The 12308-nt window shown below is 33.8% G+C and overlaps 1 protein-coding gene across 5 annotated transcripts in view; it reads right to left on the bottom strand.

Moving 5' to 3' along the window:
• Positions 1-12308, bottom strand: part of Fbxo8 (F-box protein 8) — a 40065-nt gene that overhangs the window by 25154 nt on the left and 2603 nt on the right. For 2 of the 5 annotated variants that reach the window (XM_042700049.1, XM_042700044.1), the window contains exon 2: positions 3480-3538. The exons of the other annotated variants lie outside the window; for them this stretch is intronic. The gene's annotated coding sequence lies outside the window, so the exon portion shown is untranslated. The remainder of the gene's footprint in view (positions 1-3479; positions 3539-12308) is intronic. 5 annotated transcript variants of the gene reach the window in all.

The following is a 12308-nucleotide window of genomic DNA, read 5'->3' as shown; positions in this document are numbered from 1 at the left end:
AAAAAAACTGCAGGACAACTTTTTTAACTCCTGTTCCTCATTCTGAACTGTCTGGCATTCCAGCAGCTTAAACTATTAATTATGGTTCTGTGGTTATGTGTGTGTCAGGGGTAGAGTTTATATATGATATGATTTTAAAGTGTAGTAAAGTTTATTTTTACACACACACAAAACTCTTTTTTTTCTCTAGCATAATACAACAAAAATGGTATCAGTTCTTAAATTAGTAGTTAAGGTTAAAAACTATATTTTAAAAGGGTGAGCAAGTGAAGCAGTGGTATTCACTGGACACTATGCTGAAAACAAACTATACACTTTGTGGGAGGAGATGGGAGGAGAAAAAAAACTGGGAGACAGAACAGGGAGGGTTGACATTGTTTAAAAAGAAATGTACTCTTTACCTTATGTAAAAGTAACCCCTCTGTACATCATCTTTATAATAACAGTAAAAATATTTAAAAACCTAGAACCATCCCCCCCTCCAGAAAAAAAACCTATAGATTAAGAAATAAAATAAAAATAAAAAGACAAACTGAAAACTGGGAGGAAAAAAAACCCAGAACATATATAAAAGGACTAGTATAAAAGTATATAAAACAAATCTTAAAAACCCAACAAGAATAAAATGAACAATTCACTTAAAAATGACTAAAAAAGCACAGTGGAGAGTCTAATATATCTAATATATACTTTAAGCATTTAGTAAACTTTGTGTTCCCTTTCCTGAGTAGAAAAAGAATCTTACTAAAGAAGATTTACAAATAGCAAACAGGCACCTGAAAAGATGTTCAATCTCATACACCGAGGAATTGCAAATTAAAACATGAGATACAACAGAAACAGCCAGATTCATCAAGGAAAATATCTTACGCCTTGGAGTCATTAAGGTTTAAGATCAAACCTCCTCCCACCAGGAGACTTTCAATATAGCATAGCTGTGAACTTACCATGGCCATCTAAAACAGACACCAGTTAAATATAGGTTGTTGTTCTCACAGTGATATGAATTGAATATGCTGTTTGTGCATGGCAAGTATATTCAGTATGCTAAATCTATAGATTTTCCATTTCTCTATTATTCATTTAAAATACTATAATTATTCATATAGCAAAACCTTTATTTTTTATGTATATTAGTCCTGGGACTTGAATTCAGCGCCTGGGAGCTGTCCCTGAGTATTTTTGATCAAGGATAGCTACCACTTGAGCCAAAGCTCCACTTCTGACTTTTTGGTCATTAATTGTAGATAAGACTCCTATGGACATTCCTGCCCAGGCTGGCCTTGAATCATGATCCTCAGTCCTCAACCTCCTGAGTAGCTAGGTTTATAGGTGTGAGCTATGGGTGCCTGGCTAACACTTTACTTTTATGATTTTTTTGTTTTTTTGTCAGTTGTGGGGCCTAAACTCTGAGCCTGGGCACTGTCCCTCAGCTCTTCAGCTCAAGGCTAGCATTCTACCACTTGAGCCATAGCACTACTTCTGGCTTTTTCTGCTTACGTGGTGCTGAGGAATTGAACCCAGGGCCTCATGCATGTGAGGCAAGCATTCTACCACGGCGCCACCTTCCCAGCCCAACACTTTACTTTTAAAGGACAGATTTTCATTAATTTTTTTTATTGCTCTTTCATTTAAAAGAATAACACTGAATGACTTTGATTGGGATATTCTAACCCTTGTCATCTTCTGTTCCTGATAATGGAAGCCTATCAACTTAATTTCCTGCCAAGTGAATTTCCCAAGTCATCATTTAAATTAGACAGAATGACTTTTTGGTTCTCTTCCGGTCCATCAATCCACTTTCAACACAAAGCAGCTATAGAAGATGGATCATCACGCCTCTGTATTCCTTTTAAGGTTAAAAGGGACCAAACTTGTTTAGAAGGTAAATTAAGACAGGACTGATAAATAGGCAAGGAGACAGGGAAATATTACTTTTAAAATAAATATCCAAAAGGACAGACTCAAAAGTTAAAATCAGGAAATCAACCGTATCTCCTTTTTAATGTTAGGTTACAAGATTAGGAGAAACAGCAGAAGCTTTCTCAATATTCTTTCACTGAAATGATTATAAAATTCTGGAAACTTCCCAAACCCTTCCAAGACAGAGGGGAAAGGGCATATGTGGCAAAAGGAAGTCCTAAAAGTCATTTTGGCTTTGAGTGGGCCTGTCATCTTCCCCAAACCGTTATCTAAGGGTTAGAAGCTGTTAGACTGATAGGACCACATGTATTTGCCTAGCTCAAAAAGGACAAAAGTAGCAGAAGATCACAATAGCTCAATAGCTATGTACCTATGACCATATAAAAAGATGTTAATTGAAATGAACTCCAAGATATGGAAACAAGAGAGGTGTTTTTTTTGGTTGATGTCATTGTTTTTAATGTACTGTATGAAGTTCGTTCTTTCTTTTTTTTCCCCCCCTTTGGTTTATCCCCTGTAGTCACTGCTTTTGATTTTGGTAACTTGTGTCTTGTATATACGTTTATAGGATTTGGGGATGGGAAGGAGAATAGCGAAATGGGGAAACAAGGACAAAGTATGAACTAATGCGAGAAAAAGGAGGAGCAGTAACAATGTTTGACAAGAAATGTACTCATTACCTTACTGATGTAACTGTAGCCCCTCTGTACATCACCTGGGCAACAAAATAAAATTATAAAGAAAAAAATAAAATCACGATGGTTTTCTATGCTAAAAAAAGTACACAAGCTACAGAGAAGAGCCATTTTGAGTCTTTAATTCCCATTTCCTCCATGGGGATCAGGGAATGTTTCTGTTTTTCTATTTTTCTCTATTTTTAATCATGTTATACTGAAATAAATCCTTGCTAAAATAAAAAAATTAGATACAACTATATATCAATTATATTTTCAGAATAATTATTGAACCAAATCAATGCAAAGACATAGGAATACAAAATGACCTACTCACTTAGGAAGAACTAATGGGCAGCTTCATACAAAATTAATTATACTTTTACCCTATGATCCTGCATTCTCAATTCTTGGTGATATATATATTTATATATATATTTGTCTACACACAAAATTCCACATATGAAAGTTTATAGCTGGTTTTTTGTTTGTTTGTTTGTTTTGCCAGTCATGGGGCTTGAACTCTGAGCCTGGGCACTGTCCCTCAGCAATTCAGCTCAAAACTAGCATTCTACCACTTGAGCTGCAGCGCCACTTCTGGTTTTCTGGTGGTTTATTGGAGATAGGGTTTCACGGACTTTCTTGCCTGGGCTGGCTTTGAACCGAGATCCTCAGATCTCAAGACTCCTGAGTAGATAGGATTACAGGTGTGAGCCACTGGCACCCAGCTTTTACAGCAGTTGTATTAGTAATTGCCATGGCATATAAGCAAGATATAATTAGTAGGTGAAAGTATAGACCAAATGGCATCTATACAATGGGGTATTACTTACCACTAAAAAATGAGCTACCAAGTTATAAAATATCATGAAAGAAACTTACATGCATATTATAAAGTGAAAGAAGCCAATATGAAAATATGAGTCCAATTATATGACATTCTAGCAAAGGCAATACTATAGAATAAGTAAAAAATTATTAACAGAAAAAATTATATCATGGTTTCCCTCATTTGTAATAACTAAAATATGTCTAAGATATTCTTAGGAGATGACCATATATGAGCATATAAAATGATGCTTTTCGAAATGAAGTCTGAGAAAGAGAACCAAGAGGTTTTTTAAAAGTGTAATGTTTGCAGTTATTTCTTTTTTCTTTCTTTTTTCCCCTTGGTTTATTCCCTGATGTCACTGTTTTGAATTTCCATGCCCTTTGTCTTGTACATAAGTTTATCTGATTTGGGGAAGGAAAGAGGAATCACAGAAACAGTGGGACAGAGGATGAACCAATTTAACAGTGATTCTAGACCCCATGTTAGAAACGAACTTTACAATTTGGCACGAGTGTGGGGGTGGGGGGTTGGGAGGGAAAAAGTGGGAGAAAATGAGGGGGGGTAATACTATTCAAAAAGAAATGTACTCATTACCTGATTTATGTTACTGTATTCACTCTGAGCATCACCTTTACAATAAAATTTAAATTAAAAATTATATGTCAAAAATTGGTAAGGAATTTTACATTTGGTGTTTAACTATGCCATGTTGCTTTATAAAATAATTACCTAGTTTTGACAGAAATGCCACATTTCATGAGATTCCAAATCACATGGAAATATATTTTATTTTAATCAAGATATGTCTTTAACTTAGCAAGAAAATATCTATAAATCACTTTAGTTACTAACCTTATCTAGCATGGTTTTTTAAAAATAATGTAATTTTATTGTCCTATTCATACTTATTCTTTTATACTACTACTGGGGATAAGCAATCAAATGTGGTGACTGTGGTGTCAGATATCTCAAGATTTAAGGCATTTAAGAATGATTTCTGTGCATTTCCTCTACAACTTCTAGGGGCATATGGTTAAGCAGCTGTTGTTACTCTTAGGGCTGTTGCTAGGGAACAAAAAAATCAGGGTGATTTCCCTAGGCTCTGGACTTTAATGAGCATCATTTAAATTGAGTACTGGATAACATGATTCAGAAAGCATTCAGAAGGTAGAAAGAAACAAAGCTAGCAGCTGGCTCTTAAAAAAACAAAAAGAGTGATGTGGATGGGGAGGGAATGGAGCTCATGTAGATATGGTTAGGACAAAGAAAATTTTCATTTTTCATTTTTCAATGTTACACAATACTGGAAATGGATCCTTTGGCACTACTTTTTCCTTTTAAGTAGTTCTTGATATTGAGTAAGAATACAGTATGATAAACCACTCTGAATAAGATTCATAAGTTTAACCTCTGGAAAAAGTAAAAAGTATAGTGTTCCAACCTTCTCCCATCCTGCTTAGGGTAAAACGGACATGGAATATGGTAAGTCAGAAAAATGATACAAATTTTACAAGGACATGACAGTCATTCTATAAGGTATTAAGCAAGTCACATAGGAAGCGCTGTTTGTGAGGCTGTGAAGGCAGACTGATTTTAGTTTGAATATTGATTACTTCCAGATCTTGGGGAAATTACTCTAAGCATCAGCTTTATTTTTTCATATGAAATGTGAGAAAATGATCATAATAATACCTTAATAGTGCAAAAAGCCACTATTCTAAATGATAATATGCATAAAGTTCATTATAGGACCAATAACTGATTCATGTTAGATATTACTTTTGTATTAGCAAAATCATTTTCATCAAGTAAAAAGGACAAACACTCTAATCACCTCTGTGCCATACTTCAACTGCTCTGATGTTCTATTGTTCATGCTGATACTAGCATAGCTTTATCAACAACAGTACCATAAAACTGATCCTGGATCTAAAAGAGATGCAACACATGATACAGTTGCATGCTGGCATTTTTGTATTTTTGCAATGTGCAATATTTTTTAGATTTGTATTTAAGTAGTAACTAAAAATACAATGTTAGTATTTAATTAATATTATTATTCCCCTGACTTTTCAATGACTACTGTAAAAGTTATTTATATTAATATACAATTAAAAATCTTATACTTCTACATAGTACATATTTTGGGGTGTTGTCAACAGTAGGTACCCACAGAAGCTCTGCTGTACAGGAACATGGAGAAAAGGTGCATCTTTCTCCCAAATTTCCCCTTTCCAGTTCACTTGCATTGTCTTGATGGCTGGCAAGAGACAATGTTTCCAATACATAAACTATGAATGTCCAGTGAGATAAAGGCAAGTCAAAACAAAAGCAATGAAATAATATCCAAAGAGACATTTGTAGTGAATCTGATGAAGATCCTATTGGCCAAATATAGGATAATTCAGGAATCAAAAAAAAAATTGGGTTATAATCTATTTCATGACAAAGAATCCTTAGGTCTCCATGAAATCTTAAAAATATGTAAATAAAGAAGCAGGGAAAGTTCTTTCTTAACAAGACAATACCAATTACTAAAAACAGAATGAAGGGGCTGGGAAGGTGGCTCAGTTGTAGAGTGCTTATCTTGCATGCATGAGGCTCTGGGTTCAATTCCTCAGCACCACATAAGCAGAAAAAGCTGGAAGTGGTGCTGTGGCTCAAGTGGTAGAGTGCTAGCCTTGAGCTGAAGAGCTGAGGGACAGTGCCTAGGCCCAGAGTTCAGGCCCTACAACTGACCAGAAAAAGAAAAAAGAAAAAGAAAAAGAAAAAAAACCCAACAGAATAAAATCCCTGCTTTACAACCACCAAAGGGGAAAAAAACAATTCAAGCAAAAACATCAATGGATACTGAATGGAATTTGATAAACAATGGAAAATTTATAGACTCTCCAAGTATATCCCCACATATAACTCAAATACTGTGTGTATATGTTTGTGTGTTATCCATATCTCTAATTCTTCAAATATTAAATTAATTGAAATATAAGAAATAGTATAACCTAAATAGATGTTGAAAGTTAGCCTTTTTTTTCCCAACAAAAGGCAAAAAGACTTCGTATGTCTTTGGATGTGACACCCTGCAATGGACACAACATAAATTATATTGTATTCTAGACAAAGTCCATAATGTGAATCTAATTATGAGGAATTTCAGGAAAATTCAAATGAAACTTTTAAGAGGAGAGAATTACTGTCCCCCCATTCCCAAATCACCAAGACAATGAAAGCCAAAGAAAGATGAGCAAATACTGTAAGAAATGTATACAATTTTCCCTAAAACGATTCAATAACATTGAGAGGTGTGATTATGTAGAAGAAATAATAAAGTGAGGTGGGAGAATGTGAAAAATTGGTGAATTTGGTCAAAGGGCATGCAAAAGTTATTGTGATTAATAGATACAACCTAACTATAACCAGATATCTAATAGTTAAGGAATCCAAGCATAAAAATGTGAGAAACCTTGTGTTTGAGTTCAGGAATAACTGCTATCCCTATAATACACTGAAAAATACCACTTAAGGAAAGAGCATTATCAGTGTAGGGGACCCAGTGAAGAAAAACATCAAAATATTAAATAAGAGATTTTTCTGCCGTGTTTAATCAGGAAATTTTATTTTTAAGATCAGATAACTTTTTTACATCAAGATAGGAAAGAAAAACTTCATGGACTACTGGACTATTTCTGGTGTGTGACTTAGCCCTTAAAGTTTCTGTCCATGTATATAAAGCATGTAGCCAGTAACATTATTGTTTTGCTACAAACTATCTACTTAATACTTTGTGCCAAGCACTCACCTCCTTGCTGGCAAACAGATTTAGAGTTCAAGCTTAAGCCTATCAGATCCAAAGCTCCTATTCTTAACCACCAAACCACATGCCCAGAGCTGTTAGAAAGACTGCTGGCAGAGATGTTTTACCATCTGTTCTTTCACCCGCCATTCTCATATCTTTTACCTCTGTCACTGTTTATACCTTTTTGTTGGTCCCAGACATACCTGCTTTTTGAGACTACTGCTCTTGTGAAAAGCAAGCAGGCTTTGAAGTGGAAGGCTACCTAGATCAAACTTCAGCACAGAATCTGATTAGTCAATAAACTCTTATCCTCTATTTTGTCATCAGTAAAATAATTATAATTTTTATCCCATTTACTTAGGATAACAGTGGAGAACATAACCTATAATAGAAAGTTTACACTAAATGGATTTGTATCCATTCTTTCCATTCCTTTTAAATGATAACTTTTACTTCTATTTCTCCATTCTAGAGTACTTTTGATTATTTTGGATTTAATAATCTGAGTAGTCATATCCTGATCCTAAATTAAGTTATCCATGACATTTGAAGAGATACCATTAACTTTTACTAGGGAAAAATAGCAACTAGTAAATATATAAAGTAAGTTAAAGTTAACAGTCATTAGATTGATACAATATATGCAAAAGCAGTTTGGCAAATAAGGTCAATCATGAATAATAGATATACCTTTCCTGGCATTTACATACTATCATCTTAAACATTAAAATCCATTAAAAATGGGAAAAGACACCAACTTCTTACTAAAAAGGATATGTAAATGGTAAATTGGTACGTGATAACATGGGGAAGATTACAGGCCAGCTGAGCATAAAGAACAGGACATTGGTAGATTACCTGCCTTGAAAGTGCAAGGCCAGGAGTTCATTCCCAGTATAGCCAAAGAAAAAGAAAAACAGAAAAGTGCTCAGTATCTGGACTATGGAGTGAGGTACATAAATCTACACAGATCTTTATATACACATATAACTAGCTCAAATAAAGACTAAAATCTAAATCCAAAGTAGGTAAACTGTGTCAATACCAATATCCTGGCTGTGATAGTATAGTTTGCAAAATATTAACAGGGAGGTTGAAGCGTTTGGATGATCTATCTGTATATATTTCACTACCATAATGCATAATTTTCTACACATACACAAAAAACTAGAAAAGGGTAAATTTACGGTATGGAACTTGAAGTGGGTAAACTTACGGTATGGAAGTGATATTTTAACAAAACTGTTTTTAGTCATTTTTTATTGTTGTTGTATTTGTGGTGCTAGGGCTTATACTCAAGGCCTTGTGTATGCCAGACAAGCACTCTACCATTGAACTATATCCTGTGTTCCAAACAATTTTTTAAAAAGAATTAGACTTTAATGAATGTTCCAAAATGAATAAGCAAGAACACAGCAAGTCTGGTGTGATTTGAGTTTATTTAGATAGCTTCAAATACATTTCTAATGTAAATTTCTAATATAAATTATTTCTAATATAACTGGAAAAACTTACTTTATTAATATTTTATATGTTTTCATATAAAATATTTTATATATCTTAATATTTTTATTTAAGTCCTTAAATTCTTATATACACTTGCTTCATTCAACTAACAATAGTCATTATTAGCAGCAATTATTTATCCACTAATACTTAGTGGGATAACCAATTAAAAAATCTAAATGTAAATATTTAAGTCTTTTTGGTTACCTTTAAATAAATTTCTAGTTTATTATGTTGAAATTAGAAAACACAGACTAATGATTGCTTTAGAGAAATGTAGAGATATATTCTTGATGCTGACAAAGTGGAGGGTGAATCTAAAACCTCAATTATTCTATAATCTTAAGTTTTGTGTGACCTTAAATATTTCAAGTAAGGTTCTAATTTTCTTGTTAAAAATATAGAAAATTATTCCTAACTTATAGAGTTGCTGAGTCTTAACTAAAATAATTTATAAAAATCATCTTTTAATGGCTAAAGAATGTAATGGCTGGGTCAATTTTTAAAAAATGTAACACAAAAAACTGAGAAGCAGGTATACTAGTCAGACATATTTTTAGAAACAAAGAACTACAGTTTTAGTGTAAAAAAAAATCTGTTGCAACACAGCACATAGAAACTCCTACCTAGAGACTACTACAAATTAAACACTAGCAATAGCTAGACATTGGTGGATTGTGACTGTAATCCTAGCTACTCAAGAGCCTGAGATCTAAAGATCCCAGTTCAAAGCCAGCCTAGGCAGAAGAGTCTATAATATTCTTATCTCCAATGAACCACCAACATACTGGCTCATGTTTTCCACTCCTTGAGTGGAAAAGCTAAAGGACAGTGCCTAGGTCCTGAGTTTAAACCCTGTACTGGTACAAAAACGAAATCAAATACCAATTTACTAAAACTGGTAAGAATAGTAATAGTACTATCTACTGCCAATAGATCATTTCATTTCTAAAAGAGGTTAATGTTTGCCTTTTCCCAGAGTGTAGTATTTCTATAAAGGAAACAGAATTATTTTTCAGAGCATTTGTGTATCTATTATAAATGTATCTGCAGAATATCAAGCAGTTTTAGTCAATACATCCTTATGCAGTAAATTAAATACCAAATAAGGCATAGCATAAGAAAAGGTAACTGCACTAATCCTTTTAGTAATTCCTTGGCACTAAGCATTCAAATGGCATATGCTTACACATAATGAAGAATGAATTATACAATGCTTATCTATATAAAATCCACACAGTGAAAGATGAAAATAGAAGCAAGGAGGTCTGAAGCAAACAACCTGATTAAATACTTTTGTCTGAGGTCTATAAAGCTCTTTTTGAACGAGCAGTGGTAAATCATTGGCATGTAATGACTGGCAGGCATAAGACTAAACTCATTTAAGTGTCTCATTATAAATGGCTAATTTTCTTCAATATTTCTTATTTAAACACAGGAATTTGTAAACAATGTCCCAGCTCAGATAAAAGTCTAAAATATATACAAAAATATTATCTCTCAAACAAATTTTATTCAATGTTAAAGGTAAGGAATTTCATAGACTTTTAAAAAGGATTTTTTGGCACTTCTAAGTCGAGAGTACCAACTTGATGTCTGGTTATTTTAGGTTTTAAACATCTTTAGGTTATATAAAGTAATACTATTCAATGGCATAAGGATGTGAGAGAGTTTCTGACAAAATAGTTTCTATGACACATTTAAACATCAGATTTGTAGCCTAGCATTTTATTTCTTCATATCCCAAAGAATAGACCACCAACGTAGTTTAGATAGACAAATCTTAAAAAGAAAAAAAAAAACACCCTGATAACGAATCGCATTGCCAAAATTTAAAGGCAACAACTATAGAGAAATGAAAGAAGGGCAAGTCCATGAGGAGGTCTTTCTAAGAAGAAAAGGCAAACAGCTAAGTACCATGGGGTCACAAGGTGCACTGAACACATAAAAAAGCCCTCACTCATTAAATTTAAAGATCTGGTTCTGCAAGAGTACTTTTCCTTACTAAAGGGTATGTGATTTGTAGGTTTTTCTTTAAATTCAGATAGGTTTACAATATTATTTTGTTTTCCGAAGATTTTGTTCCTGTACTATAATTTGGTACTGTTCTAAACAATATAAAACTGAAGATTTGTTATTGATACATAACTAAAAATCAGGAAATATTTAACTTAATTTCTTCAGATGTTCAGTAAGAAATGTTCTATTTGCCTGTTTTAAATTCCAGAGAAATTTTCCACACTTCTCATCACTCTCATTTTTAATTATATTGCTTCTTATTTAAATCTACTACTATGTAACCAGCAATGGACAATCTGAACAACCTGAATAGAAAAATGAAGAAAATAATTCTATTTATATGACAAAAATAAAATACTGAGGTATTAATCAAGAATGCAAAAGAATTTTACAATGAAAACTGTACTGCTGAAACACAAAATACAATAAATAAATGAAAAAACTGTACTTCGGATTAGAAAACAGTATTGTTAAGATGTCAATACTACATTAAAAAAAACAAAGACAATAAGGGAGATCTTGCTTATGTGAGGTACTCAAAATAGTCAAAACCACACACAGAATATAGAACAGTGATTTCCAAGGACCTAGGAAAGAAGTAAGGCTGGACATTTACATGGTGAGACTTGTCATATTCAGGTGGATGGGAAGCACCTGAGATATAAGAGATAAACTGGAAGAAACACAGGCAGTCACATTGGGTCACAGCCAAAACTGTGTCATAACCCAAAGACTGTACTTTATTTTTCTAGAAAGGTTATATGGACCACTGACAAAAGCTGTGCTGGTGATGAGTAGTCAGGCCATACAAAAAGAAGATGGCACCTTCCAAATAATGCTTAAAAGAAATATCCAAAGTATGTCTGTAAAACACCTTACAAATCCCAATTTGATCACATCAACACAATGACTACCACTGCCTTTTCATTATATCTGTACTTACTCTTGGCTCTTTCGTATCTTTTCTCCTTAAAAAATCCCAAACCTCTCAGTCTAGTTGGAAGCCATTGGTTCACACCTGAAATTTCTGCAACTCCAAAAAGCTCAGATACAGAGGATCAAAGTTCCAAGACCAGCATGGGCAGAAAATATATGGGGCTCTGTTTCCAAGCCAGCAATTCTATTCCTGGGCATATTTATCCAACAGACCACAAACAAGGCCACACTAAAGCTATCTGCATGACCATGTTTACTGCAGTATTGTTTACCATAGCCAAGATATGGAATCAACCCAGATGCCCCTGAGTGCAAGAAGGGATCAAGAAAATGTGACATATATACACAATGAGATTCTACTTACCCATCAGAAAGAATGGCACGGTATCATTAGTAAGGAAATGGAAAGACTTGGAAGAAGTTATATAAAGTGAAGTAAGCCAGACCCCCCAAAAGGTAAGTTACATAGTTTCCCTCATTTGTAGTAACTAGAATGTGCCTATAAATCTACAAATAGAAACACTGGACGGTTACACAATACACACACACACACACACACACACACACACACACACACACACACACACACACACACACACACACACACACACACACGGACTTA

The sequence above is a fragment of the Dipodomys spectabilis genome, unplaced genomic scaffold (assembly GCF_019054845.1).
Source record: "Dipodomys spectabilis isolate Male_0828 unplaced genomic scaffold, ASM1905484v1 ptg000009l, whole genome shotgun sequence".
Taxonomy (NCBI): domain Eukaryota; kingdom Metazoa; phylum Chordata; class Mammalia; order Rodentia; family Heteromyidae; genus Dipodomys; species Dipodomys spectabilis.
Note: the sequence above shows the minus strand (reverse complement) of the source record. Positions and strands in the feature narration are given on the sequence as shown.